Below are 13,606 nucleotides of genomic sequence, written 5' to 3'. Positions count from 1 at the left end.
ACAGGGTCAGAGCTGATTTGCATATAGCCAGTGTCTAACCCAGGGTGGTGTGGAGTGCAAAAAAATGATGGATCTAGGCCCAGATCCTTGTACTGGGGTGAATGTATGACATTGTTCTACATTCTGTCCATCAACTGTGTTTTTTGCAATTTTCACCCCGATTGGGCTGGGTATGCTCAGACGTGAGTCCCAGGCTCTCCACACCACTGGAGTCAAGCTATCCAGTATGAATGAAGGCTGATAGCCAGAAACCGGTCCTTGGATGCTTGATTCCGGTCTGGGAAAGACATGGCTTGGTAGTTCGGACTGGACTGTTCCCATGAGGCACAGGGTCAGAGCTGATTTGCATATAGCCAGTGTCTAACCCAGGGTGGTGTGGAGTGCAAAAAAACGATGGATTTAGGCCCAGATCCTTGTACTGGGGTGAATGTATGACATTGTTCTACATTCTGTCCATCAACTGTGTTTTTTGCAATTTTCACCCCGATTGGGCTGGGTATGCTCAGACGTGAGTCCCAGGCTCTCCACACCACTGGAGTCAAGCTATCCAGGCTGAATGAAGGCTGATAGCCAGAAACCGGTCCTTGGATGCTTGATTCCGGTCTGGTAAAGACATGGCTTGGTAGTTCGGACTGGACTGTTCCCATGAGGCACAGGGTCAGAGCTGATTTGCATATAGCCAGTGTCTAACCCAGGGTGGTGTGGAGTGCAAAAAAACAATGGATTTAGGCCCAGATCCTTGTACTGGGGTGAATGTATGACATTGGTCTACATTCTGTCCATCAACTGTGTTTTTTGCAATTTTCACCCCGATTGGGCTGGGTATGCTCAGACGTGAGTCCCAGGCTCTCCACACCACTGGAGTCAAGCTATCCAGGCTGAATGAAGGCTGATAGCCAGAAACCGGTCCTTGGATGCTAGATTCCGGTCTGGGAAAGACATGGCTTGGTAGTTCGGACTGGACTGTTCCCATGAGGCACAGGGTCAGAGCTGATTTGCCTATAGCCAGTGTCTAACCCAGGGTGGTGTGGAGTGCAAAAAAACGATGGATTTAGGCCCAGATCCTTGTACTGGGGTGAATGTATGACATTGTTCTACATTCTGTCCATCAACTGTGTTTTTTGCAATTTTCACCCCGATTTGGCTGGGTATGCTCAGACGTGAGTCCCAGGCTCTCCACACCACTGGAGTCAAGCTATCCAGGCTGAATGAAGGCTGATAGCCAGAAACCGGTCCTTGGATGCTTGATTCCGGTCTGGTAAAGACATGGCTTGGTAGTTCCGACTGGACTGTTCCCATGAAGCACAGGGTCAGAGCTGATTTGCATATAGCCAGTGTCTAACCCAGGGTGGTGTGGAGTGCAAAAAAACGATGGATTTAGGCCCAGATCCTTGTACTGGGGTGAATGTATGACATTGTTCTACATTCTGTCCATCAACTGTGTTTTTTGCAATTTTCACCCCGATTGGGCTGGGTATGCTCAGACGTGAGTCCCAGGCTCTCCACACCACTGGAGTCAAGCTATCCAGGCTGAATGAAGGCTGATAGCCAGAAACCGGTCCTTGGATGCTTGATTCCGGTCTGGGAAAGACATGGCTTGGTAGTTCGGACTGGACTGTTCCCATGAGGCACAGGGTCAGAGCTGATTTGCATATAGCCAGTGTCTAACCCAGGGTGGTGTGGAGTGCAAAAGAACGATGGATTTAGGCCCAGATCATTGTACTGGGGTGAATGTATGACATTGTTCTACATTCTGTCCATCAACTGTGTTTTTTGCAATTTTCACCCCGATTGGGCTGGGTATGCTCAGACGTGAGTCCCAGGCTCTCCACACCACTGGAGTCAAGCTATCCAAGCTGAATGAAGGCTGATAGCAAGAAACCGGTCCTTGGATTCTTGATTCCGGTCTGGGAAAGACATGGCTTGCTAGTTCGGACTGGACTGTTCCCATGAGGCACAGGGTCAGAGCTGATTTGCATATAGCCAGTGTCTAACCCAGGGTGGTGTGGAGTGCAAAAAAACTATGGATTTAGGCCCAGATCCTTGTACTGGGGTGAATGTATGACATTGTTCTACATTCTGTCCATCAACTGTGTTTTTTGCAATTTTCACCCCGATTGGGCTGTGTATGCTCAGACGTGAGTCCCAGGCTCTCCACACCACTGGAGTCAAGCTATCCAGGCTGAATGAAGGCTGATAGCCAGAAACCGGTCCTTGGATGCTTGATTACGGTCTGGGAAAGACATGGCTTGGTAGTTCGGACTGGACTGTTCCCATGAGGCACAGGGTCAGAGCTGATTTGCATATAGCCAGTGTCTAACCCAGGGTGGTGTGGAGTGCAAAAAAACGATGGATTTAGGCCCAGATCCTTGTACTGGGGTGAATGTATGACATTGGTCTACATTCTGTCCATCAACTGTGTTTTTGGCAATTTTCCCCCCGATTGGGCTGGGTATGCTCAGACGTGAGTCCCAGGCTCTCCACACCACTGGAGTCAATCTATCCAGTCTGAATGAAGGCTGATAGCCAGAAACCGGTCCTTGGATGCTTGATTCCGGTCTGGGAAAGACATGGCTTGGTAGTTCGGACTGGACTGTTCCCATGAGGAACAGGGTCAGAGCTGATTTGCCTATAGCCAGTGTCTAACCCAGGGTGGTGTGGAGTGCAAAAAAACGATGGATTTAGGCCCAGATCCTTGTACTGGGGTGAATGTATGACATTGTTCTACATTTTGTCCATCAACTGTGTTTTTTGCAATTTTCACCCCGATTTGGCTGGGTATGCTCAGACGTGAGTCCCAGGCTCTCCACACCACTGGAGTCAAGCTATCCAGGCTGAATGAAGGCTGATAGCCAGAAACCGGTCCTTGGATGCTTGATTCCGGTCTGGTAAAGACATGGCTTGGTAGTTCGGACTGGACTGTTCCCATGAGGCACAGGGTCAGAGCTGATTTGCATATAGCCAGTGTCTAACCCAGGGTGGTGTGGAGTGCAAAAAAACGATGGATTTAGGCCCAGATCCTTGTACTGGGGTGAATGTATGACATTGTTCTACATTCTGTCCATCAACTGTGTTTTTTGCAATTTTCACCCCGATTGGGCTGGGTATGCTCAGACGTGAGTCCCAGGCTCTCCACACCACTGGAGTCAAGCTATCCAGGCTGAATGAAGGCTGATAGCCAGAAACCGGTCCTTGGATTCTTGATTCCGGTCTGCGAAAGACATGGCTTGGTAGTTCAGACTGGACTGTTCCCATGAGGCACAGGGTCAGAGCTGATTTGCATATAGCCAGTGTCTAACCCAGGGTGGTGTGGAGTGCAAAAAAACGATGGATTTAGGCCCAGATCCTTGTACTGGGGTGAATATATGACATTGTTCTACATTCTGTCCATCAACTGTGTTTTTGGCAATTTTCACCCCGATTGGGCTGGGTATGCTCAGACGTGAGTCCCAGGCTCTCCACACCACTGGAGTCAATCTATCCAGGCTGAATGAAGGCTGATAGCCAGAAACCGGTCCTTGGAGGCTTGATTCCGGTCTGGGAAAGACATGGCTTGGTAGTTCGGACTGGACTGTTCCCATGAGGAACAGGGTCAGAGCTGATTTGCCTATAGCCAGTGTCTAACCCAGGGTGGTGTGGAGTGCAAAAAAACGATGGATTTAGGCCCAGATCCTTGTACTGGGGTAAATGTATGACATTGTTCTACATTTTGTCCATCAACTGTGTTTTTTGCAATTTTCACCCCGATTTGGCTGGGTATGCTCAGACGTGAGTCCCAGGCTCTCCACACCACTGGAGTCAAGCTATCCAGGCTGAATGAAGGCTGATAGCCAGAAACCGGTCCTTGGATGCTTGATTCCGGTCTGGTAAAGACATGGCTTGGTAGTTCGGACTGGACTGTTCCCATGAGGCACAGGGTCAGAGCTGATTTGCATATAGCCAGTGTCTAACCCAGGGTGGTGTGGAGTGCAAAAAAACGATGGATTTAGGCCCAGATCCTTGTACTGGGGTGAATGTATGACATTGTTCTACATTCTGTCCATCAACTGTGTTTTTTGCAATTTTCACCCCGATTGGGCTGGGTATGCTCAGACGTGAGTCCCAGGCTCTCCACACCACTGGAGTCAAGCTATCCAGGCTGAATGAAGGCTGATAGCCAGAAACCGGTCCTTGGATGCTTGATTCCGGTCTGCGAAAGACATGGCTTGGTAGTTCAGACTGGACTGTTCCCATGAGGCACAGGGTCAGAGCTGATTTGCATATAGCCAGTGTCTAACCCAGGGTGGTGTGGAGTGCAAGAAAATGATGGATCTAGGCCCAGATCCTTGTACTGGGGTGAATGTATGACATTGTTCTACATTCTGTCCATCAACTGTGTTTTTTGCAATTTTCACCCCGATTGGGCTGGGTATGCTCAGACGTGAGTCCCAGGCTCTCCACACCACTGGAGTCAAGCTATCCAGTCTGAATGAAGGCTGATAGCCAGAAACCGGTCCTTGGATGCTTGATTCCGGTCTGGGAAAGACATGGCTTGGTAGTTCAGACTGGACTGTTCCCATGAGGCACAGGGTCAGAGCTGATTTGCATATAGCCAGTGTCTAACCCAGGGTGGTGTGGAGTGCAAAAAAACGATGGATTTAGGCCCAGATCCTTGTACTGGGGTGAATGTATGACATTGTTCTACATTCTGTCCATCAACTGTGTTTTTTGCAATTTTCACCCCGATTGGGCTGGGTATGCTCAGACGTGAGTCCCAGGCTCTCCACACCACTGGAGTCAAGCTATCCAGGCTGAATGAAGGCTGATAGCCAGAAACCGGTCCTTGGATGCTTGATTCCGGTCTGGTAAAGACATGGCTTGGTAGTTCGGACTGGACTGTTCCCATGAGGCACAGGGTCAGAGCTGATTTGCATATAGCCAGTGTCTAACCCAGGGTGGTGTGGAGTGCAAAAAAACGATGGATTTCGGCCCAGATCCTTGTACTGGGGTGAATGTATGACATTGTTCTACATTCTGTCCATCAACTGTGTTTTTTGCAATTTTCACCCCGATTGGGCTGGGTATGCTCAGACGTGAGTCCCAGGCTCTCCACACCACTGGAGTCAAGCTATCCAGGCTGAATGAAGGCTGATAGCCAGAAACCGGTCCTTGGATGCTTGATTCCGGTCTGCGAAAGACATGGCTTGGTAGTTCGGACTGGACTGTTCCCATGAGGCACAGGATCAGAGCTGATTTGCATATAGCCAGTGTCTAACCCAGGGTGGTGTGGAGTGCAAAAAAATGATGGATCTAGGCCCAGATCCTTGTACTGGGGTGAATGTATGACATTGTTCTACATTCTGTCCATCAACTGTGTTTTTTGCAATTTTCACGCCGATTGGGCTGGGTATGCTCAGACGTGAGTCCCAGGCTCTCCACACCACTGGAGTCAAGCTATCCAGTCTGAATGAAGGCTGATAGCCAGAAACCGGTCCTTGGATGCTTGATTCCGGTCTGGGAAAGACATGGCTTGGTAGTTCGGACTGGACTGTTCCCATGAGGCACAGGGTCAGAGCTGATTTGCATATAGCCAGTGTCTAACCCAGGGTGGTGTGGAGTGCAAAAAAACGATGGATTTAGGCCCAGGTCCTTGTACTGGGGTGAATGTATGACATTGTTCTACATTCTGTCCATCAACTGTGTTTTTTGCAATTTTCACCCCGATTGGGCTGGGTATGCTCAGACGTGAGTCCCAGGCTCTCCACACCACTGGAGTGAAGCTATCCAGGCTGAATGAAGGCTGATAGCCAGAAACCGGTCCTTGGATGCTTGATTCCGGTCTGGGAAAGACATGGCTTGGTAGTTCGGACTGGACTGTTCCCATGAGGCACAGGGTCAGAGCTGATTTGCATATAGCCAGTGTCTAACCCAGGGTGGTGTGGAGTGCAAAAGAACGATGGATTTAGGCCCAGATCCTTGTACTGGGGTGAATGTATGACATTGTTCTACATTCTGTCCATCAACTGTGTTTTTTGCAATTTTCACCCCGATTGGGCTGGGTATGCTCAGACGTGAGTCCCAGGCTCTCCACACCATTGGAGTCAAGCTATCCAGGCTGAATGAAGGCTGATAGCCAGAAACCGGTCCTTGGATGCTTGATTCCGGTCTGGGAAAGACATGGCTTGGTAGTTCGGACTGGACTGTTCCCATGAGGCACAGGGTCAGAGCTGATTTGCATATAGCCAGTGTCTAACCCAGGGTGGTGTGGAGTGCAAAAGAACGATGGATTTAGGCCCAGATCCTTGTACTGGGGTGAATGTATGACATTGTTCTACATTCTGTCCATCAACTGTGTTTTTTGCAATTTTCACCCCGATTGGGCTGGGTATGCTCAGACGTGAGTCCCAGGCTCTCCACACCATTGGAGTCAAGCTATCCAGGCTGAATGAAGGCTGATAGCCAGAAACCGGTCCTTGGATGCTGGATTCCGGTCTGGGAAAGACATGGCTTGGTAGTTCGGACTGGACTGTTCCCATGAGGCACAGGGTCAGAGCTGATTTGCATATAGCCAGTGTCTAACCCAGGTTGGTGTGTAGTGCAAAAAAATGATGGATTTAGGCCTAGATCCTTGTACTGGGGTGAATGTATGACATTGTTCTACATTCTGTCCATCAACTGTGTTTTTTGCAATTTTCACCCCGATTGGGCTGGGTATGCTCAGACGTGAGTCCCAGGCTCTCCACACCACTGGAGTCAAGCTATCCAGTCTGAATGAAGGCTGATAGCCAGAAACCGGTCCTTGGATGCTTGATTCCGGTCTGGGAAAGACATGGCTTGGTAGTTCGGACTGGACTGTTCCCATGAGGCACAGGGTCAGAGCTGATTTGCATATAGCCAGTGTCTAACCCAGGGTGGTGTGGAGTGCAAAAAAACGATGGATTTAGGCCCAGATCCTTGTACTGGGGTGAATGTATGACATTGTTCTACATTCTGTCCATCAACTGGGTTTTTTGCAATTTTCACCCCGATTGGGCTGGGTATGCTCAGACGTGAGTCCCAGGCTCTCCACACCACTGGAGTCAAGCTATCCAGGCTGAATGAAGGCTGATAGCCAGAAACCGGTCCTTGGATGCTGGATTCCGGTCTGGGAAAAACATGGCTTGGTAGTTCGGACTGGACTGTTCCCATGAGGCACAGGGTCAGAGGTGATTTGCATATAGCCAGTGTCTAACCCAGGTTGGTGTGTAGTGCAAAAAAACGATGGATTTAGGCCCAGATCCTTGTACTGGGGTGAATGTATGACATTGTTCTACATTCTGTCCATCAAGTGTGTTTTTTGCTAATTCCTATGGTCATGAACATTGCCATCCTAATTGAACAGACAAATAAATAAAGTATTACATGGCCATTCGTGACTCGGTACCAATCTTGATAAGCTAAGATGATCTGACATTAGGGTACTGATTGTTCAACCCGATGTACATGTATACGTTTTTTATTTAACTCTCTTCTTTTAATCTCATTGCATTTTAAATGTCTTGTTTTGTTTGTTGTTACCATGGTCGTAATATGCTTCGCTTTTGTAAATGATTTTAGGTAATCATACAATAAAGTATTTCAATTTTCAAATTCAGAGGACTCTAAAAGAACCGGGGGTGCTGGTCATTGAGCCAAGGGTAGGTGAGTATGAAGAACGTCACCTTGAGGAGACCTCTACATGAGTGCAAATGCTACAAACACAAATGAGGCAAAGCAGGGTGGCTTCATGGAATCACCTTGTGCAGAGGATCACCATGGCAACAAGGGTAGGGAATGATCACACACATTCGTGTTACAAATGTGGGTGGCAGCACGAGTACAGCATACTCGTGCTGCCACCCACATTTGTAACACGAATTTTACTCGATTGCGTGACCGGACTATGCCCTGACGAGGGTTTCGATAACTTTTAAATTTGAGGTGTTACTGCTTCGTGGAGTCTACTTTTACTCCTTTATCGCGCCACTTGGAACTGATAGTTAGTGGTGTCGCCAGCATCGTAAATATATGTGCTGCCCTGATGAAGTCTATATGCATACACTGCTAATTAGACGAAACACGTGTTAGCTAGAAATCAAAAGGATGCTGTTGTGAACATTAAAGAAGAAGACTGACACTTATTTTGAAATATGATGTTTCATTTTTGATGGATGATTTGTATAATACGACTGTTCGAATTTGCTCTGGATATATCGTGTTTATCTTTGTTGATGTGGATTTCTGCATTATATGGTGACGGTTAGATAGACGTCATCTTTATCCCTAGTAGCAGCCCTAATAAGTTTTCATTTATTTCATTTATTTCTTTATTTCGGCCAAATGGCCATAAAAGACACACGTATGTACATACATGGAACAAAAAATCGTAACAGTATACATGCATCAATTCATTTAAAACAACAAATTCTAAAATAGAGTGCGGAGTTAATTTTCACCAATCAATTTAAAACATCATTCATTTAGCAGCAAGGTTCAGTCTTTAGAATTAGTCCAACTTAAAGCATCTGTCCCAATTTCTTTCGAGCGATGTACACAGAGTAGAGGAACCTACTAATGCTGAATACGATAGACTGAGCAGTATTAGTTTTTAAGATCCTGTATGCTGTTAAACAGGATCTGGTTCCTAAAAGTACACACATGGGTTTAAGCCATCTTTTCCGAGCTTTCAGATACGCTTTGCATATAAACAACATGTGGACCTCATTCTCCTTGCACAAATCTGAACACATAGGACAGTTTTATTAATTACTGATGACAATTGAGCGCAAGCGTATAACCTTCTATCTACTGTTCTTCTGCTTTGTCTGAACTATAACAAGATGGCTACCAACATCAAGATTCAAAGCCTCTATTTTGCAAAGTGGACATTGTAAATAAAACCAAATGATAAATGAGGGTGGGACAGGGAGGGGTGTTTGGAAGAAGAGAGAAACATGGGAACATGGATACAACCTCAAACAGCCATGTGAATACTGATCAATTGAAATCAGGTAATGTCAGAGAAGAGACAAGGAACTGACTCCAAATATACTTGAATTTACCAGCACATTGTTTGGTTTTAAAGGACATGTTTTCTAGAGATGCAAGTTCAAACATTTCATATCCATCCCTACTCACCAGTTAAATTTACTACAAACATTTCTTAGAATTGTCCTTTTTTTAGGGTTAACACCATACACCATCCATAGTTTCAATCTAACTGCACGCCATTGACTTAATCATCATCAAATCTTTATTCGGATATTTATTTATCCATAAAAGCAATTTTAAAATACATGGCCTAGAAGACTTCACATAGATACATTATAATAAAGTAATCTAATAAGAAAAATTGTTTATACAGTTATACAATAAAAATCCTTATCCATTTTACATCCTGTATTCAGCTGCACATAAATATATAATCTAAAGGCCTAAGAAGCTATTCAGATCCTTTTCATGAATATCTACTTCTTAAAAACAGTGTAACCCGATATATCCCGCACAATTCAATGTACAGTAAGATATAATCTGCAAATTTCAAATCATCCAATTCTGTTAGTTGTTTCCTTCTAGCAATAACATGTATAATATACATTGAAGCAGTATACGGAATAATTCACTCTCAAGTTTACATGGCCATTTAAATGCATCCTGGTACAAGGGGAGCTTCTAGGGTAGAAAAAGTGGGCGTAACAGACTACTTATATAGTATGCGCACATCGGGACATTCCCTCCTCCCCAAATTCTTTCACCTTACCACCCGCTACGCCCAAGAACTCTCGGAATCAGGATATGTTGTCCACGGCGTAGCCTTTTATTCACAACAATGCTAGTGAATCATCATAAACCATTAGCAAAGAAAAGAAACCTTCTTGGATATATACGAACTATTCCCAGCATCACACTTTATCTGCATCAACATGTCAACAGCAGTATGGGAATTAGGTACGACATTGTCTTTACACTTTAACATTTAACTCGGTCGTACACTAGAACAACTTGGGCGTATATTTCGAAACTACACTTTAACTTTTAACTCGGCCGTACACAAGAACTTGGCCATACATTTGAACTTGACCCTCTAGGCCGCCAATTTCTCACTGTGCTGCGCACCTTGCGCCATCAGGCCCCAACGCGCTACAGCCAACGGTTGCATTACTTGACATCCAGGGCACCGCATAACGCACCGGCCCTCCGGGGTACCTGAACATAGGCATCCTCCGAAAGATTATACTCAGTCCAAACGTGGTGGGTTAGGGCAGTAGAATCCAGGACTACCGTCAGGTCAGTCCCTCCTCCCCGCCTACCCATTGCACTCATGGAATCTACCCCTTCCAGGGGTCCATCGAATGGCTGCACCTCCATTGTTGTGCATCCCACTTTGTTGTAAACTGTCAGCGCTCCGCCTTTTTGAAGCCGTGGACTTCTGCCGGGTGGGTGGGTGGTCGACGACGCTCCTGTAGCCAGGCTGTGGCCCGAGAGGACAAAGAGAAACAAACCCTCGGAGCCCAGCCTTAAATACCTCTGGTAACTTTTGTTTCTGGTAAGTTTCGTATCCAGCCAGGCCCACCTCCTTCTCTGGTCCAAGGAGGGGTCTCAGCCCCGTGACGCAACTAGGGGCGCCCTCCCCTAGTCGTGGGGGCGCCTGTTCATCTCGGTATAGGCCGCAAAATAACATGAAAAGGACAGTGGATTATTTTGTCCGGCCATCACAAGGGCATTTTGGCAAGCCTGGTGGCGCTTTTAGGGCAGGGCACTAACGGATGTGATACACCCGATCGCATAGGTGTCAAAAATAACCTCTGCTGGGTATATTTCACTAAAGATATATGCTTAGGTAGACCCTGCTGAGGCTGAATAGATATATACAGCCAGATTCATCAAACTAAAATCGGCTCGCAAAGTGCCAGATTCTCAGAATCCGGCCCTTTGCCAGCGCTATTTTTGCATTTGGGATTCATCATCCCAAATGCAAAAATCGCAAATCTAGAAATCGCTAAATTGCGATTAATTGCATTTAAGGAATCTCAATTTGAGATTCCTTAAATGCAATTCATGAACCATTTTTAAATTGCGAACTCGCAATCTGGTGCCGCTATTTACCGCGAAGTCTAACTACGTGGTAAATAGCAAAAACTTTGAAAAATGCACTGAAGTGAATTTTTCAAAGTTTCATGTTGCGCACACACATGCCCTAAGGGCATGTGTGTGCGCAACATATGTGCACACATCAATTTTAGGGGTGCAATAGGGTGTCCTTTGGACACCCGTGCACCCTTGAAATCGCAATCTCAATTTGCGAATCGCTAATTGCGATTAGCAAATTGAGATTGTCTTCCCATTCATTCCTATGGGCCTCTGGGCCCATAGGAATATTAATATATATTGAGAAGAGAAAAGGCACTAGAACGCACCCCTGTCTTATGCTTATAGTTACATTGAAGCTGGGAGTGCACTCTCCTCTCAACCCACATCACACTTGTGTCGTCCACCTTTGACTTGATAAACAGCATTAAAGAAAGTTTAACATGAAAATGAGGTCAGTGTCACAAACCATGGTTTACTAACAAGAATTTCCTTCCAGAATCATTTTACAAACAGACATGAAAACATCATCTGAGATAAATGAGTTTTGTGTCTGCAAAATATCCATCAATTGTCATCAGTGGTAATTAATAGTATTTGAAGCCGCACGGCAAACCAGTATTTAATTTTGCTTCAGCCTCAGATTTCAAGCAGAACACATACTTGTTATTTCAGAAAGAAATTACTAACATGAATCTAGTTTTACATATTTCTAGACTTGAATCAGTTCATAGTTTCAATATTATGTCATTTGAATTTTCTTAGGCAATAAACATTAAAACAAACTTTGGCAAAGACAGTAGGTCTCGGCACTAAAACCTGTGGCTTTGACAATGCTTTTTTACATTAGATAGTCAAAGTGAATGGATTGAAATGCATGTTGATCGTTGGTTGATCTGAAATAGACTTTGTAAGAGCACATTTGCCCCTTAGTGCCAGGATTCAAGCTGAGGCCCTTCTCCATTTACATCAACCCAAAGCTGACTATGGTTGTTTTGATGATGGTCACTGTCAGTCAACGCTTTCCTATATTGTATTTCAAGATTCCTTTCCAGTTATGCATCTTCTCATGTGGTTCCCTTTCCAGTGATTCAAATAACAGGTCATGGGTTGCGTCACTTGTCTCTCCTCGACAAAGGCCAGTGCTCCTGGTGTTTCACATATTACTGGTAAAGCCTGTTCAATAGATATCTAAGAATACCCGTCTGCCTGCCTTGGGTGATGGGTCTCTTGACTGAGGATGCTGTGGATTCTTCAAGGGTTAAAGGACAGTTAAAATATCTTGTTGCTTGGAGGAGTTATGGGCCAGAATGGTATCAAGTCTGTCCCCTTTGTATGTGACCCTCTCAGTATACATTTTTCATTGTCAGTTCCCAAGGACTTTTAAGAGGGGGTATTGCCAGAAATGATTTGCATTTACCTCATAATCAACATATTCATCAAGGAAGTGTTGGACTCCACACTTGGTGCGCTTCTGTTTTTGTGTAAAATGGATCTATGGAACCTTGGTCTTCCAACCCATCATTCAATCTATGGTGTTTAAAAGACTTTGTAAAACTACAGATAACTACCAAGTTTACGCATTATGGAGCTTATGAATTTTGGCTATATGGCACTCTTGTCCGCATCCCACAATTGCTATTTTCCTCCCCGCTGGGTGCTCTAGGAGCAAGTTCTTGCTTTCGTATTTCTTTCTTCTTGTCTGGGGTATTGTAATTTTCCTCTGGTCACTTCTCGTTTTGTCACAGAGTCCTAAGATGATGGCTGCAACTTTTCCCTCTGGTTAAGGCCATCCAATCACAGCGCAGATTGAGCTTGTGGATCTGCAGATCCATCATGGATCTGCCACAGATCCTGCGAGCATGATATGTATACATTGAATTTGTAACCCTAATTTCTCAAAACCTGCAGAAGGAATTTACACCAAATCATAAAAGGCGTGCTTTCTGGACTAAGATCTAGTATTCTACCAAGTTCCACCCCATTAAGGTTTGCCCAAAACATTCCATGCATAAATGATGTAAAAAAGAGCGGATTTTGGAAAGATTTGTGAAGATTTGTCCAATATCTCTAAAGCTATTAGCAAAACAAAAAAGGCATTTCCAATGGAAATTCGAACCTAACTATAACGACTCAGTGATGCTCATCACCCGATAGTTATAGTTAGGAGTCTGTTTTAACCACCTCTCTGATGGGGTGGGCAAGGGCCTGGGGGTTGGAACATATAATATTTTGGCGGGATTGTGTGCCCTCCCCAAGCCTTTAAGAGGCCCTGGGGACTCCATCCCCCAGGGCCGATGTTTTAGGAAAAGGGAGCGGGCTGCATGGGCCCCCTAAAGGAGCCTAAAAAGGCGCCAGGGAACCTAACCCCCAGAGCCAACATCTTTATAAAGGAGTGGGGTGAGTGGCTGCTCTACAGTGCCCCGAAGAAGCTCAGGAAGGAAGACTCAGAGGCATGCTTCTTTTATTTTTTAATAAAAAAATATATATTTCTGATTATTAACTTTCACATTTTTCAACC

This window comes from Lissotriton helveticus, chromosome 7 (genome assembly GCF_964261635.1).
Source record: "Lissotriton helveticus chromosome 7, aLisHel1.1, whole genome shotgun sequence".
NCBI lineage: Eukaryota > Metazoa > Chordata > Amphibia > Caudata > Salamandridae > Lissotriton > Lissotriton helveticus.
This window is presented reverse-complemented; position numbering follows the sequence as displayed.